Source organism: Acipenser ruthenus, chromosome 40 (genome assembly GCF_902713425.1).
Source record: "Acipenser ruthenus chromosome 40, fAciRut3.2 maternal haplotype, whole genome shotgun sequence".
In the NCBI taxonomy this organism is placed as follows: Eukaryota; Metazoa; Chordata; class Actinopteri; order Acipenseriformes; family Acipenseridae; genus Acipenser; species Acipenser ruthenus.
In genome coordinates, this window is record NC_081228.1 from 4,073,806 (window position 1) to 4,088,233 (window position 14,428).

General features: G+C 42.1%; 1 protein-coding gene across 5 annotated transcripts in view; it reads left to right on the top strand.

Moving 5' to 3' along the window:
* Positions 1–14,428, top strand: part of LOC131708128 (homeobox protein PKNOX2-like) — a 57,162-nt gene that overhangs the window by 20,390 nt on the left and 22,344 nt on the right. For 4 of the 5 annotated variants that reach the window (XM_059010333.1, XM_059010336.1, XM_059010334.1 and 1 more), the window contains exon 3: positions 13,601–13,682. The gene's annotated coding sequence lies outside the window, so the exon portion shown is untranslated. Of the gene's footprint in view, positions 1–4,342; positions 4,362–13,600; positions 13,683–14,428 lie in introns of those variants that run through there. The other variant, XM_059010335.1, reaches the window with a different exon arrangement.

A 14,428-nucleotide genomic window follows, 5' to 3' on the forward strand; every position in this document is an offset into this window, starting at 1 on the left:
ACCTGAACTGACCAAACCATGCCCCTTTTATTGTCCATGTTTAAAGCATTGCACTACAGTAAGAATCAAGCTTGGACGCTGATGTACTGTATGTGAGAGTCATTGCTAGAGCAGTGGAAAGCAGGGCGGAGTGTTCACATTGTGTGACATCAATGCTCTGTCGCCTGCACTTGGTGTTGAAAGCAGAACTGACCCTTGCTATTGTAAGCCGTCTCAGAGGGACTTGCAGGCTATTGTGGGAGCTGACCGCTGGCCTCCCTTCCTAGGAGCCAAACCTCTCGTGCCGTGCTCACAGAGGAAGTGCTTGGCGTATCTCTACCCAGCAGCCCCCAGCAGCAGCCACTCTCTCCTTACACTCTTTTTCATCCCCGCCATCCTGTTGAATTCTGGGGGGCTGCCCAGTGTTCTCCGAGGTGCCCCACCCCCACCCTGCCGCCAGCCCCGCGCTATCAGGTTTCTGCCACCTGTTGTGTGGCTTAGGGCAGCGTGGAGGGAGACGGGCGGGGGTGGTGACTGGCACTGTCCCAGTAGTGCATCCATACACTGACTTGCAAACTCGCTACTTTCTTAGTGGGTTTGGCCTCGCAGTAGGGTAACACCATACACAGTATCTCTGGTTTTCCTTGATTTTGTATATTAAAACACTTTTTTTACAGTAATATTGGGCACACTTCCAGAGCGTGGTGTTAACTGGTAGTGGTGCTATTTTCAGAGGCGTAACCATTTCAGGATTTCAGTATATACAGTATCAATAAACTGTGCTTTGGGCTGGGCAGCAAGCTTTCAAAAGCTGACTGGTTCCATAGTTTTTTATTTCCCCGGATCTTTTTGTGTATTTTGTCGATGTTTTCATGGTAAGGCATTTCTCTAGCTCCCTCTTTCTTTCCTTCACCAAGCACAATTCTAATTATGTTGATTTTATTCCACACCCCCACCACCCAATGGAAGCTTATTAGTTTTAATATTTTTTATTTATTCCCATTTCCTGGAGCCCCTGCCGGCATTTCCAATTACTCCTCGCTGTTCGGCTGTAATTGCCTCCCTGTTAATGGCTGCCAGACAATCGTGCTAAATGAGGTGAGGCCGAGAGGCTGGGAGACTGACTTCATTAAGAACTAATGGGATTTTATTGGGGGGACCGAGTATCCAGCGCATCACAAAGAGAGAGGGACCGGGAGGAGAAGCAATGAGGGAATATGGGTGCGATGGCTCTTTGCCTTTTAAGAGCGTCGATACACCATTTGAACACCGGGTGGCACTGTTTAATTTGCTGAAACCATATAATCATACACAGCCCAATGTCTATTCTACTGTACAGGTACAGTATGTATGGTCATCTATAATTATAGCTAATTCTGATGGAATAGGTTTGGATAGAACAAAGATCATTTATGTGATCAGTATTTCTTACCTTGGTTATCAGCCCTGTCATAGACATGTTTAAACTATTTATTACACTGTACATTCTAAACGTTCCAGTTTGGTGGATGAACGTTCCAAGGTTTCTAATCTGATATAGTGAAATAATGTTCTCAGTGGGATCCAAGCTATTGGCAAAGCCTGCTTGTCCTTTTAGAATTGGTCTGAAAATTGACCCTTTTGAGAATTGTAATTGCCGTGTATAGCAGTTCAAACTATTTAGTTCTCCAGCACTAGCTATGAAGATTTGCACTGAACATGCTGGAGAAATAAAAAAAAAAAAAAGCAGACCCCTTCAATTATTTGTGAAACCACTTCTGTTGTTATACCAAATCTCTGACCAGTAGCATGTGTTGGGTAGTTAACAAACCACACTCCTTGCTAACATTGAGGGAATCCACAGTGGTTCTTTGGACAAACCACAATGAAACTGTAGGGTTTAAACACGTGTAAAAGAGTTGAGAATATTGTACCTTACAGAGGAATTGAATTTGGGGAATTCGTATGTGGTTTGTTGTAACTCTTAGCTGCCTCTTCCTTCCTTCATTAAAGGAAATTAAAACTGTGTTTGATGTTAGCAACATCTCTTTCTCTGTCTCTCTCCCCCTCTCAGGGTAAACCGCCCATTAGTGCAGGGATCGTTACTGATAACTGTTTTATTAAAATGAGAGCCTGGTGTCCCGTGGCTGCAGCTTCACGCTGTGTCCCTGACGCTCTTCACAAACTTACACCCCTAGGGGGAAGGGGGGGCACGTAATTGGGCCCACATCCGATTGGAAGATTAGACTAGTCTTCTCGGCAAAATAATATAATTTACATTTTATATTCATAAGACCCAGGATGATTAGAATGTATATATATATATATTTTGGGTAATCTGTGTGTAGGAGATCATGGTTGGAAGATAATTGAAGTCACTTGAATAATCTTTCCAGCTTTAAGCTTGAATCACTTTCCCCGCTGGTAACTTTTCTCTCTCTCTCTCTCTCTCTCTCTCTCTCTCTCTCTCTCTCTCTCTCTCTCTCTCTCTCTCTCCTTTCCGCCACATCTCACTCTCTCTATCTCTCACTTATGTTTAGATTAGTGGTGTTGCTCTGAAGTAAAGCAGAGATAACACAAACAGACCCAATATGAGCTTTCCGTGGCACCCCACAAGCATGCCTCCAGACTGCCTCAAAGGGACCTCCCTCAAAGGGGACAAGGCAGCCATTCAGTCTTAGTACCCCACCATGCTGTATGGTTGTTTTGTGATGTGATGAATAAACAGAGACCTTTGTCCAGGGGTAAAAAGTGTATTAACCCGCTGCTCCATCTAATTTTTCTCCTCTCCTGATTCAGCATCTGTTTCTCCCGCTCTCCTAACAGCCTTTCTCTCAATTCAGATCAACTGTGCTTCATTAGCGTGACCCCAATTCAATCATGTGCAGTGTAAGGTTATTAGTACACCTATATGAAAAATGATAGTGTCCAGTGCAGGCATTGTAAAATGAACTTCTAGAAAGGGAACGCCAGAATAAAAGAGGTTTCTTCTTGCAATGGGAAAGCTCTCTGATCGGAATAGCAGATGCAGGATGTTAGGCACAGTTTGTCTGCTCAAGTTTTGGACATGGTGGCCCAATGCCACTAGTTTTGCTTTAACCTCTGGCTGCCAATATGTGTTCTTGCTCAATACCAGCATGTTGTTTCTTACAGTTTTATTTAACGGTAAATTGAAGTAAATTCTGTGTAAAAATGAACTCATCATTTCATTAAAAAAAAAAAATGGTGAAATCAAAAGTTTATTTTACTACAGTAAAACCAAGAAGATATTCTATTATTCTTGTAGTACTTCTTGTCCTATTTGTGTTTTTGAAGTGAGGTTAGGTACTGTAGCAGCACTGGAGGCCCAAAATGAGGCCTGGTCCCGGAGTAACAGCTGCATTGCAGCTGCCGGTGGCTCCTGCTGGGGGAGAGCGGCAAAACCCTCCGGGGTCAGAGCTATGGTATGTCGGTTTCCATGGCAACTGGCTGAGGGCCTGAGCTTCTAGAACAATCCCGCTACTCAGCCCAGGAATCCCCGTGCTTAGCTCAGCACAGGGGAATGCGGTACTCGCCAAGCGGGAGGAGAGAGACAGACAGAAAGATTGAGAGAGAGAGGAGTTGATTGTAAGAGGCTGACTTGGGCCTAACAAAACAGTGGTTGTCATGTTAACACCCCCCCAAAAAAATGGAGGCCTCTTGAGTCTCCAGAGCTCAGGACTGGCAAGCAATATTTTAAGGAGTAAAATTGATTCAATGGTCACAGTTGTGGTCTATTGTGTGTGTGTGTGTATGTGTGTGTATATATAAAACAAAAAGTTTATATCGAGATCACTATGCAAATGTGGTCAGACTGAAAAATCCCTTTTTTCAGTGATACATCTCACCAGTTAATTAATCTGAGCTGGGAATGTCTGGCCATCCACAGGACAAATAACTCCATCAAAACCAGACTGAAAACAGACTTTTCCTGCAGTTTAAAAAAACATACTGGAATTCAAACCTGTGACCATTTGAGCCTGGCATTGTCTTGGCATTGTAGAGCGAGAAAGTGTACCCTATTCACAAAACTTTAGGACTGTTTGAATTGAATAGAGTTTATTCAAAGCATCGTTTTTAATCTTTTTTTTTTTTTTTAGTATTGTCCATGCCTTTTAATAAAGACTTTGAGAAGAAAGAAAGAAACTGCTTGCAGGTATTTTTTTCTGATGAAGAGAAACAGAACAGGGGGGCTGCAGCGCTGTTTCCATGGAAACAGGCTTCCTGTAGAAAGGTCACTCAGACAGAGATTCAGGAAGGCACAAGAGGATTATTAGGGATTTGGCAGGAAGCAAAATCATTTTTATTTTCTTTTTTTTATTTAGGATGGCGGGGGCTAGTAACGATGAAAACGTTTGAATACAGAAATGGTGTCACTCTAAACGGTGAGAGGGTTTTTCTTGTTCGCCGTTGGAAGTCGAATTGAAAGGAGTGCAAGTTGCCCTGAACGGCTGCGTTCGCCTTTGTGCTCGTTGCTGATACACACTTGTCAGCCCCCTCAATTGCTGGCATTTCCGCTTTCCTCTCTTTCTCTAAAGTCACTTTAATTAAGTCAGGCGCGCCGGCCTGGCTGACAGAGATAATTAGAGTGGGTTTTAGACAGCACGCTCCTTAAATGTTGCTATATATATATATATATATATTTTTTTTTTTTTTTTATACAAAGCCGCAAATAAAGATTACGGATTATCCTTCAGTCTTGCTGTAACCTCCAGCCCCCTGTGAGAACGCAAGTAAAATCTGAGAAATCTCAAAAACACCAGGTTCTGATGTATTTGGAGAGCAATTAAAGTGAAAAACGCCTGGCTGAATTGTGCTGTTCATGCAAATTGTCTTCTGCATCTAGAGTTATACAGCAATAGAGAGGGGTAAGATAGCTGGGGTAGAACAAGAGTTGCGAAAGAGAAATAAAACAGGTGCTGTGAACTAGGGGTGAGCCGAAACTCGTATTTTCAGGGTAATTACCTTTAAGACATCCTGAAGTTGTTAGGTATTCATTAAATCCAAAAAGAAAAAGTGTTAATTACTCAACACGATACCATGCACTCCCTCTGTTTCCCTTGTTTACACAATTATTGACTATCAAGAACAATCTCACAGTGTTATTTAATATAGAACCTGTTGTGATCAAACTAAAACACTTTTGTTTTTATAAGCGGGCTATTTGTTTTACCTTTCGTGCTTTTTAATATGTTCACTTTCCTTAGAAATCTCTGCAGTGCACTGTGGGGTTGTAGTCCTGGGCAATATGTTATCTGTGATTAAACTCGCCAAAGAACTACCTATCCCAGTGTCCACAGCGGTAGCTCGAGTTTACATGAATCAGTTGCATTTTCTGCTTTTGCAACATGTTTTACTCAATTGTAAAGGTGAGGGAAGGACAGCTAATTAAGATAATTATTCAGAAAATATGAACATCAGCATGACCCTACCATGAGCATTCCGTTCCATTCCTTTCCGGTTCCCTGCACATAATGACCTCTAGAGCAGTTCGCTTTCAGCTCTCCAGTCTATGGTCCATTTTCATCTCTACAGCATGACAAGGGTTAGCAGAGCATTTTTTTATTTTTAAAATAAATCAGGGTAAGTAAAAGCTGAAGTTAGCCAATGGAGGATGATATAATTAGTTAAATACCAGCAGCGCTTCCCCCATCACTCATACACAGGCCTCCTATTGCAGGAACTTTGAGGAAATTCCAGTCTGTGTTAAATTGGGATTTATAAACTGTAAGAGTCTAAGAATCTTTGAGACATTATGAAAGAATTCCAGAGTCTAAATTAACCCCAGCGTGTTTTAAAATGAATATACCTTGTAACTCTTAAAAGATCGCGGCATATCCTTACATGTGATTAAACTTTAATCGCTTGCCTGGGGGGGGGGGGGGACATGGAATAACCCTTCTTCAAAATGCTCATGCTGATTTCACCTTCCGAGAGTAAAAAAAAATATATACATTTTTAACACACAGCTCCTGCTTACTGGCAGAACAGATTGTTGAGAGAGATGCAGCAATGGTGTATTGCTTCTAAAAGAACAGATTTACCCAGAAATATTACCGTTAAGGACTGTTATTCATGAAGGCAGACTGGAGGATGTCTCTCATTCGCTTTCCATCCTCTGTCTCGCTGTGCCTCTTCGGTGGAGGGTCCAAGCTGGGATAGTTAATAACTCAATAACCTGATTTGAGCCCAGGACACGGATCAAGCAGATGGCATCTCAGCGGTTTAAGTGTTAAAGTCTTTCGAAATTTGGCCAAGATTCAGGCAAAGTGATATGATAAATAAGAAACGCATTGTACAATTCCCAGTGTCTAATTCCAAACAGCCCTGTGTGTTGGCTCTGATGTTTAATAGAACAGAGTGAGTTGTTTTTTTTAGTATGTTTACTCATTATTCATAAAAATCAAATCCACTGACTATTCGCCTTCTCTCTTCTTGCTCTTGCATAGAATCGCTTTGTATGTCATTAGCTGTTTCAGCCATCAAGTTCTGGTGATTGTTTTAACCCATAACCTGCCCCCCCCCCTGCAATACCCTGCCTCAGTGGATGTGGTATTTCTCACTGATGTATTTCTTTCATTCACTGTTGGAGGACAGGTTAATGCTTACACTCTGATGTTCTAGCTGTCCTTAGAGAGAAGGCATATTTTAGAGGAGGGGTGCATTAAACAAAGGCCGTGATGACAAACAGAACATTATGTGCAAAGGGAATTGTACAAAAAGGAGAATACAGCAGTTCCGATAACTATTTCAATCTATACCATTTTGCTCTTTTAAAACGCATTCGAATGATCTACGTTTTCACACAACATTCAAATGACTTGTTTTCTGAATCTATGTGGAAAGAGATACCCAACCATTTCCCGTGCCTGATGAATAATTAGCCTGGTAAGCAGAGACCACATCCGTGGAATTCATTTAATAAGTAAAACCAATTCTCCAACAACGGTTTACGCTTCAAATAGTTTAAATGTACAACTGAAACGTTTGACTACTTGATTCAGTTCCTCAAAGGTCTGTGTTCATATGAGTTGTTTTTCTTGTCCTTAGTGGATTTTCATTAGGTGACTCAGTACTGTGATTGCCAAAGAGCAGACCTCCCCCTCATACACATGCATTTTTCTGTTTGCCTTGTATATGAAGAATGGCTTGCCAAGTGTGAGTAAGCCTGTCTGGAACAGAGGGAAACAGTACATGATTAGAAAACTGGGGGATACAATGCTCTGTCTATCTGTCTAATGGTGCTGGGCAGGATGCAGTGTCGCTGGGAAAGGTGCGAGGGGCTTCTAGACGTTTACCATAGTTAAAGCAAAGCTACTGTAAGTAATAAAGCAAAGGGAAAGCATGGCAAAGCATAGAATTGTGGAGTATATGGAAAACTACAAAGCGGTATGCAATTCAATGTGTTAACATTATTCAGCAGGTTTCATTTGACTGTGAAGCAAGATGAGTTAATTCTATAGGGTGATGGAAAACGTTTGGCCATAGCTGTACAGTGTACCATGGTAAGCTCCGGTAAACACATAGAATAACCACAGGCAAAGTATGGGAAGACTGCACAGTTACTGCAGATTTACTTGTAGAAGGGCGGGAGTCTGTTTTATCAGTCTTGCAGTTTTGGACTGTCCTATCATGCTGCTGGTATTGAATAGTCTGAGTTGCTGTTCTTCTGATGAGGTGTTTAACTGAGGTCCTGGGTACTTTATGACTGCTATGATTATGAAATCTGGGCTCTGTTCTGTAAAAGAAAAATATGTATTCTTTTAAAAAAGCATCAGTGAAAAATAGGTATAAAAAATTGAATAACATTTACTTAGTTTCTGTATACAGACTGCAATTTATATACAAGGTGCACTGTAAACCTTCCATAAGTAGTCCATAGGATTCTAGATTGTGTTTTTCCTTGGGCAATACGCAAGGGGTGCATGTTATACAAGAGTGTATATAGAGAACATTACGGTATATTCTTAAATGAGAACATAAATATAATTTAAACATAAAAGACTTATATCTGTTAGTCTACAGTTTTTATTCCCTGGGTGTTTTTAAAATAATGTTTTTCTGCTGAACTAAAGTGAAAGAGAAATGAGTTTCGTGGAAGATCTTGCCTGTCGGATGTTCAGTTTTTCTGCAGATGGAAATCGCTCTCTGGATGCTCGGTGCAAGTGTGTGTGTGTGTGTTAAGTGTGTCGGGGGGGGGGGGGCTCAGCCAGACAGCTCCCCTATCAATCATTGCTGCTCTGTGTGCTGTTGAAAAGCGCTCCAGTCGCCCACCCATCCAGCCTGCTGCTCAGGGGAGATCCGATATCTCCACAGTCTAATGCAGTCCAGATGCAGGGCTGCTCCGCACTCACAGGCACTCGGAGATCAGGGTACCAAAGCAGGCTAGCCAGGACCCACAGCCCCACCTTACACACACGAGAAGGGAGAAGTGTACATGGAGGACACACCATAAACGTGCTACAGTACTGCAGTTACTCCACAAGTGAGGGGAACCGAGTTATGGCTTTTGACTCCTCACCATGAATGAAATAACTAACCACAGCACTCTGTGAATGTTCATGGAGTGTTCCGTGTTATATAACAGGCACAATGTCTGGAAAAGAAAATCTGATTTAAAACCTGAATTAAACAGCCGAATTCTGAGAATTGCTTCCCTCGGAGCGAGTTCTGATACGATACACATAGAATTCAGTACTGGGAACTCTGAAACTAAATTTTCTTTCTGGGAAGGCAGCTTCCTGTGCAGTCCTGTGCACAGTTCATTATTGGGTTATGTAGCGCCCCCTGCTGTGAAAAGCAAGGTGTGCCAGAGTTCAGATTGGAGCACCTGTGGGAACTATAATGTACAAAAATATATTCAAACATAACCCTGTAACCGGGGGTTGATGCGCTGATATTGCATGAGAACAATTCAGACGTGTGAAGTAAGAATTGAACAGCTTAGTGGTTAGTCGTGGGTTTGAGTAGCCTGACTGTAGTGTGGAAGATAACGGGTTTGACTAGGTCAGTTGTTATAGAGTACTGGGCTGCAGTGTGGAAGGCAGCGGGTTTGAGTAGCTCAGTGGTTAGAATGCTGGACTGCAGTGTGGAAGGCAGCAGGTTTGAGTTGCTCAGTGGTTAGAAAGCTGAGCTGCAGTGTGGAAGGCAGCGGGTTTGAGTTGCTCAGTGGTTAGAATGCTGGGCTGCAGTGTGGAAGGCAGCGGGTTTGAGTTGCTCAGTGGTTAGAAAGCTGAGCTGCAGTGTGGAAGGCAGCGGGTTTGAGTTGCTCAGTGGTTAGAATGCTGGGCTGCAGTGTGGAAGGCAGCAGGTTTGAGTTGCTCAGTGGTTAGAAAGCTGAGCTGCAGTGTGGAAGGCAGCGGGTTTGAGTAGCTCAGTGGTTAGAGAAAGCATTGTTCTGCAGAGTGGAAGGTAATGTGTTTGAATTGTATTAGACTGTGGGCTGCGAGAGAGGTTATCTCTGTCCTGCCTCTCTCTCTCTCTCTCTCTCTCTCTCTCTCTCTCTCTCTCTCTCTCTCTCTCTCTCTCTCTCTCTCTCTCTCTCTCTCTCTCTCTCTCTCTCTCTCTCTCTCTCTCTCTCTCTCTCTCTCTCTCTCTCTCTCTCTCTCTCTCTCTCTCTCTCTCTCTCTGTTTCCGTCTCTTGCACTCATTCCCTGTGGCATTTCAGAGGAAATTTAATATTGGATTGTTTGGTGTTTCCAAGGATTTCATTCAACTCGAGTCTCGCTTTAACACAAAGGCAAACATCAGCTGCTGGAGTCAGGAACAGCAAACACTACAGCAAACTCATTATTTTCCTTTTCATTTCGGGGGTCTTGGCTTTTCTAATTTAGTTTTTTTGTTTTTTGTTTTATTGTTCCTGCCTTTTTCGTGTTGTAACCAGCTTTCTGGCTCCCACCATCTCTCCCTGCGTCCCTCCCTCCCTCCCTCCTCCTCTATTCATTGCCATAGAAATCTCGGTGCTGTACACAATAATAGCGGTGTAATTATGTGTTTGTTGAGAGGAATCATGGGGGGGTTGTAAGAGAGATATCATGATTAAAAAGCCAGTCGGGAATGTGTGTGCGCTCTGCGAGGCTCGGGGAAGTGTCTTCTGAACGAGAGATATCTCTTTATTTGTATAATCGTCTATGTGTTTGTTTGTTGTTATTTTAAATAAGTAATACCAATGGAAAGTCACCTTTCCCCTTTACAAGGTGTCACAGGGACCTCACCCTTATAAAAGTTTGCCACAGTATTTTTGCATGCTTTTTTTTTTGTTTTACCAGTATTATTTATTTCTTAGCAGACGCCCTTATTCAGGGCAACTTACAATTATTACAAAAATGTCATAGTACAAAATATCACAGTACAAAGTATCACATTGCAGAATATCACATTGCAAATTATCACATTACAGACATGCTTTTACTGTGCAGTTACCATAGTTTACCCTGGTTTGCCATGTTTATTTATGTGCTTTATCATACCTCTCTGTTCTTTTTAGAATACTTACCTATGCTTTACTGTGCTTTCACTATGCTGTATTACACTTCACTTTGATTTTACTGTCGTAAACTTTTATAAGTGAAACACAAGGTACCAAAAGAAAGGATGAACAAACAGGTTTCAATTCCTATAAATAAGAGTTCATGCTGTAGATGTGAATACATGTGGAATTTGTCATAAATGTATGCACAGTAGTGACAGGTTAGAGATGTGTTTGTATTGATTGCAATCTGTCGTGTGCTAAAATGCTCTAACCCTTGCTTTGTGATTTTGATGCCTACGTTTCATCAAAAATCAGTAATAACCATTCAAGTCTAAAATACACAGGCAGCTGTACTGCAAATGTTTTCCATACAAATTGAATTATGGTATTGAAGTTTGGTTTGTACAGCTGGTATCCGCATGCATTTCATTATGACAGCATAGAAGTATAAATCACTTTGGACTTGTCTCATGTACTTCATTAGAGTTCTGTTAGTTGAGTCCCTATTTCACTACATTTTAAGCATCACCACTAGCGGGAAAATAATACCAGTATACACATATGCAAACGCTTTTGTTCCAGTACATATACATATACATATACATACAAATGTAGCCCAGGTTATTTAAGGACAAACCAGGAACGATAAAACAGTAGAATATAATCCAGATAAAATAGGTATAGAATTGGGCCTGCTAAAATAAACGAATAAACCTATACCCAGACATTTCTCATTTTTTGTCTTATTAAAGAGAATTTGCAGCCTGAATTTCTGAGAATTCCTGCAGCAGGAAATTGCATCTATAGGAGCTGATTTATAAAGGGCACATAAATCCTGTTGAACCGGGGCTGTGGAGATGTGAATTTCTATTTGAGTTTTTTACAGCTTGTCTCATTAATTACTGGCAGTCCTTGTGTAAAGCCTGGCGTACTGTATATTAGTGTTTTTACACAACAGTAGGGAATTGGGACAAACGACTGTACAGAGCAGCAGTGTGGAGTAGTGGTTAGGGCTCTGGACTCTTGACCGGAGGGTCGTGGGTTCAATCCCACGTGGGGGACACTGCTGCTGTACCCTTGAGCAAGGTACTTTACCTAGATTGCTCCAGTAAAAACCCAACTGTATACATGGGTAATTGTATGTATAAATAATGTGTAAAATTGTACAAAATGTAATTGTATGTAAAAATGTGATATCTTGTAAGAATTGTAAGTCGTCCTGGATAAGGGCGTCTGCTAAGAAATAAATAATAATAATAATAACTACACAGTAATCCTGGCTGTCCTGAACGCTAACCACTAAATCACAAGGCTTTCAAGTTAGCTGAGCTCTAACCACAAGACTACACTGCCTCCCAGTCCCTCAGGTCTAACCACTAGACCACACTGCCTCCCAGTCTCTCAGCTCTAACCACAAGACTACACTGTCTCCCAGTCTCTCAGCTCTAACCACTAGACCACACTGCCTCCCAGTCTCTCATATCTAAGCACTGCCCCCCCTGTCATTAGAAATCTGCTGACAATCAGCTAGCACATTTGTCTCTGAATTGCTAATTCCTCTTCTCATTAACCCCCTGCTGAGATCCTCAAATATTCACTTTGCTGTTTGCTAAGATGAACCAAAACAGCATCTCTGCATTCAATATGCTTAACATTCATCACCCTGCCTAGTGCCTGCCAGGCACAGCACAGCAGCGCCCTCTCTGGTGACCCAAGGCCTGGCATTGCCACCTCTCCCAAAACTGTTCTCTGTCCGCTAATAGGTGGGGGGAAAGGGAGGTAGGAGGGGAGGGTCTACACCTTCAATTGCACTTTCTGATTTCCACAACCACCGATATCCTCATAGTCACAGCAGTGCTTTACATCTGCTGGTATGCAGGACCACAGCACCCACTACTGGCTGAAATTTGCTGTGGCACTCTGTGGACCCTGTTCTCAAAGCTTCTAATCACTGCTGCCGCAGTAAGTTATCTGTCTTGTAATTGCGGCTGCGGCAGGCATTAATGCTGCAAGCTTTCTGTATGTTGTAAACTCCTGCCTTAACATTCAGAAAGCAGTTAAAGGATTAAAGATTATTGTGCACTTAAAATACAATCACATTTAGTATGTATTTAGCGTGCATGCAGAAGTTCTGTGCCAATATGCAGTACAGATACAGGCTTCACGGGGAATTTCTCACACTTGAGATTACGTTTTCGAGATGTAGCTCGCAAATACAAAGAACGACGTACCGTACATTTTACCTGAGAATGCTGGTCCCATCAAGCTGCTTTATAATTGTGTAACTTAAAAATACATAGCCACTCAAATTAATAAAGTCATGCATTTGAATATTATCATAGAATGATATGGATTGGTGGTCACACTTTAAAATAATAACCGTGAGTCTGTATACATTTTAGCGGAGCAAGTGATATTCCACTGAACCTGCTGAAAATTCACTGGAATATAACTAGATAACATGAATCGATTTGCGTTCGTTCATGTCAACTTGTTTCCAGATTGGACTCTCTATTATTTTCACTTTTTATTAACCAAGAGTGGTAGTGTCTGAAGAAACTGCAAACTGAGTAGCAGTCGAATGACGAGAGCGCTGGGAGAGAGCAAGGTGCACAGCGTTGGAGACGAGAGGTTGAGGACCTGTGGCTGAGGCTCTGGCTCAGGTTAATGAGGAGCTAGGGGAGATGGGTCCAGATTCTAGCGGCAACGAGCTCCCCGCGCCTCCAGCAAGCGACCACTCGACCAAGGGGAGCCTTGCTGAGGAGCTGCCTCTCCTGTTCCCACTGGACCCTTTTTTGTTATGATATACTTTGTTTGCTCGGGACATGTTTGCTCCAGTCTTTTAATTAACTCCTGAATTAATTTAACAAAACTGGAACCAAGGAACGGAGTTCTACATGACAGGCTCTCTTAATTAAAGAGTGGAGGAAATGGCCCTTAGTCTTTCCGATTTTAACGAGCAACAGAGACTGAATCCTATTGTCTATCAGCCTGTCTGTTCCCAGGACAGTTTTAATAAAGTACAGGGCTGTATTTAGTGATTGTATAGCTAATAGACTAACAGTATTGGCGACAAACCGTCTGTCTGAACACAGGTAAAGGAAGTATGCTGTGCTGTACTGATGTTCCTCTCTGTGTTTCTCCTTTCTCTAGCGAGAGACCCTTGGTTCCTGTTTCACAGGTGTGGGAGACACTGTGCAGCCCAGAGTTAGTGGAACTGCAGCCCCAATACACAGTAAGATCAAATGAAATATACAACATTTTGCTGGGTTTAATGTGCATGTTCTAATCAAATAATTAGACTACACCTTACCATGCTTTTACCCAGGCTTTGCATGGTCAGTGCCTACCTATGATGTAAGGTCATATTTCCAAAGTGTTTCCTCCAGTTAAAAAAAGCCGAAAACGCCAAGTACAAAACAAGAACCAAACAAGCAAGTCATAAAATTCAAGGTCCTTGAAACACTTTCTCAGGTTGTTTTGTTGCTCGGTTTTGAATGTGAAACTGTCTTGCATTATTAAGATCTGCCACGGTTTCCATCGATAACTCACAAGGTCCATTCCAGTCTGGCCCTCGACTTCCAATCTGGGTTTATGTTCCATTGGCAGGTTTAATGAACCCAGTTGGAATAAAGACCCAGGCTGAAGTGGAACTGTCTGCGCTATATATTGCAGGTGTGTCACTTTTTTATTTATTTATTTATTTATTTATTTATTTATTTTTTTATACCTGTACGCTTATAACAAATCAAAGGAGAGAAAAAGCGAACAGCAGGCAGAGAGTCTCGGCTCTATCAAAGTGACTGTATAAATCTTCCTTAGTTATCAGCGGAGGCTGGTCTAACAAGCAAGGTCAGAGGTCCCGTCAGCACTTATTGATGGCAAGTTTAGCCAATGGGGCGGGGGGGGGGGGGGGGGCTAGCAGGGCTGTATCCCTCGAAGGGAAAGGGATCGATTCAAACCCTAATTACAGAGCACAAA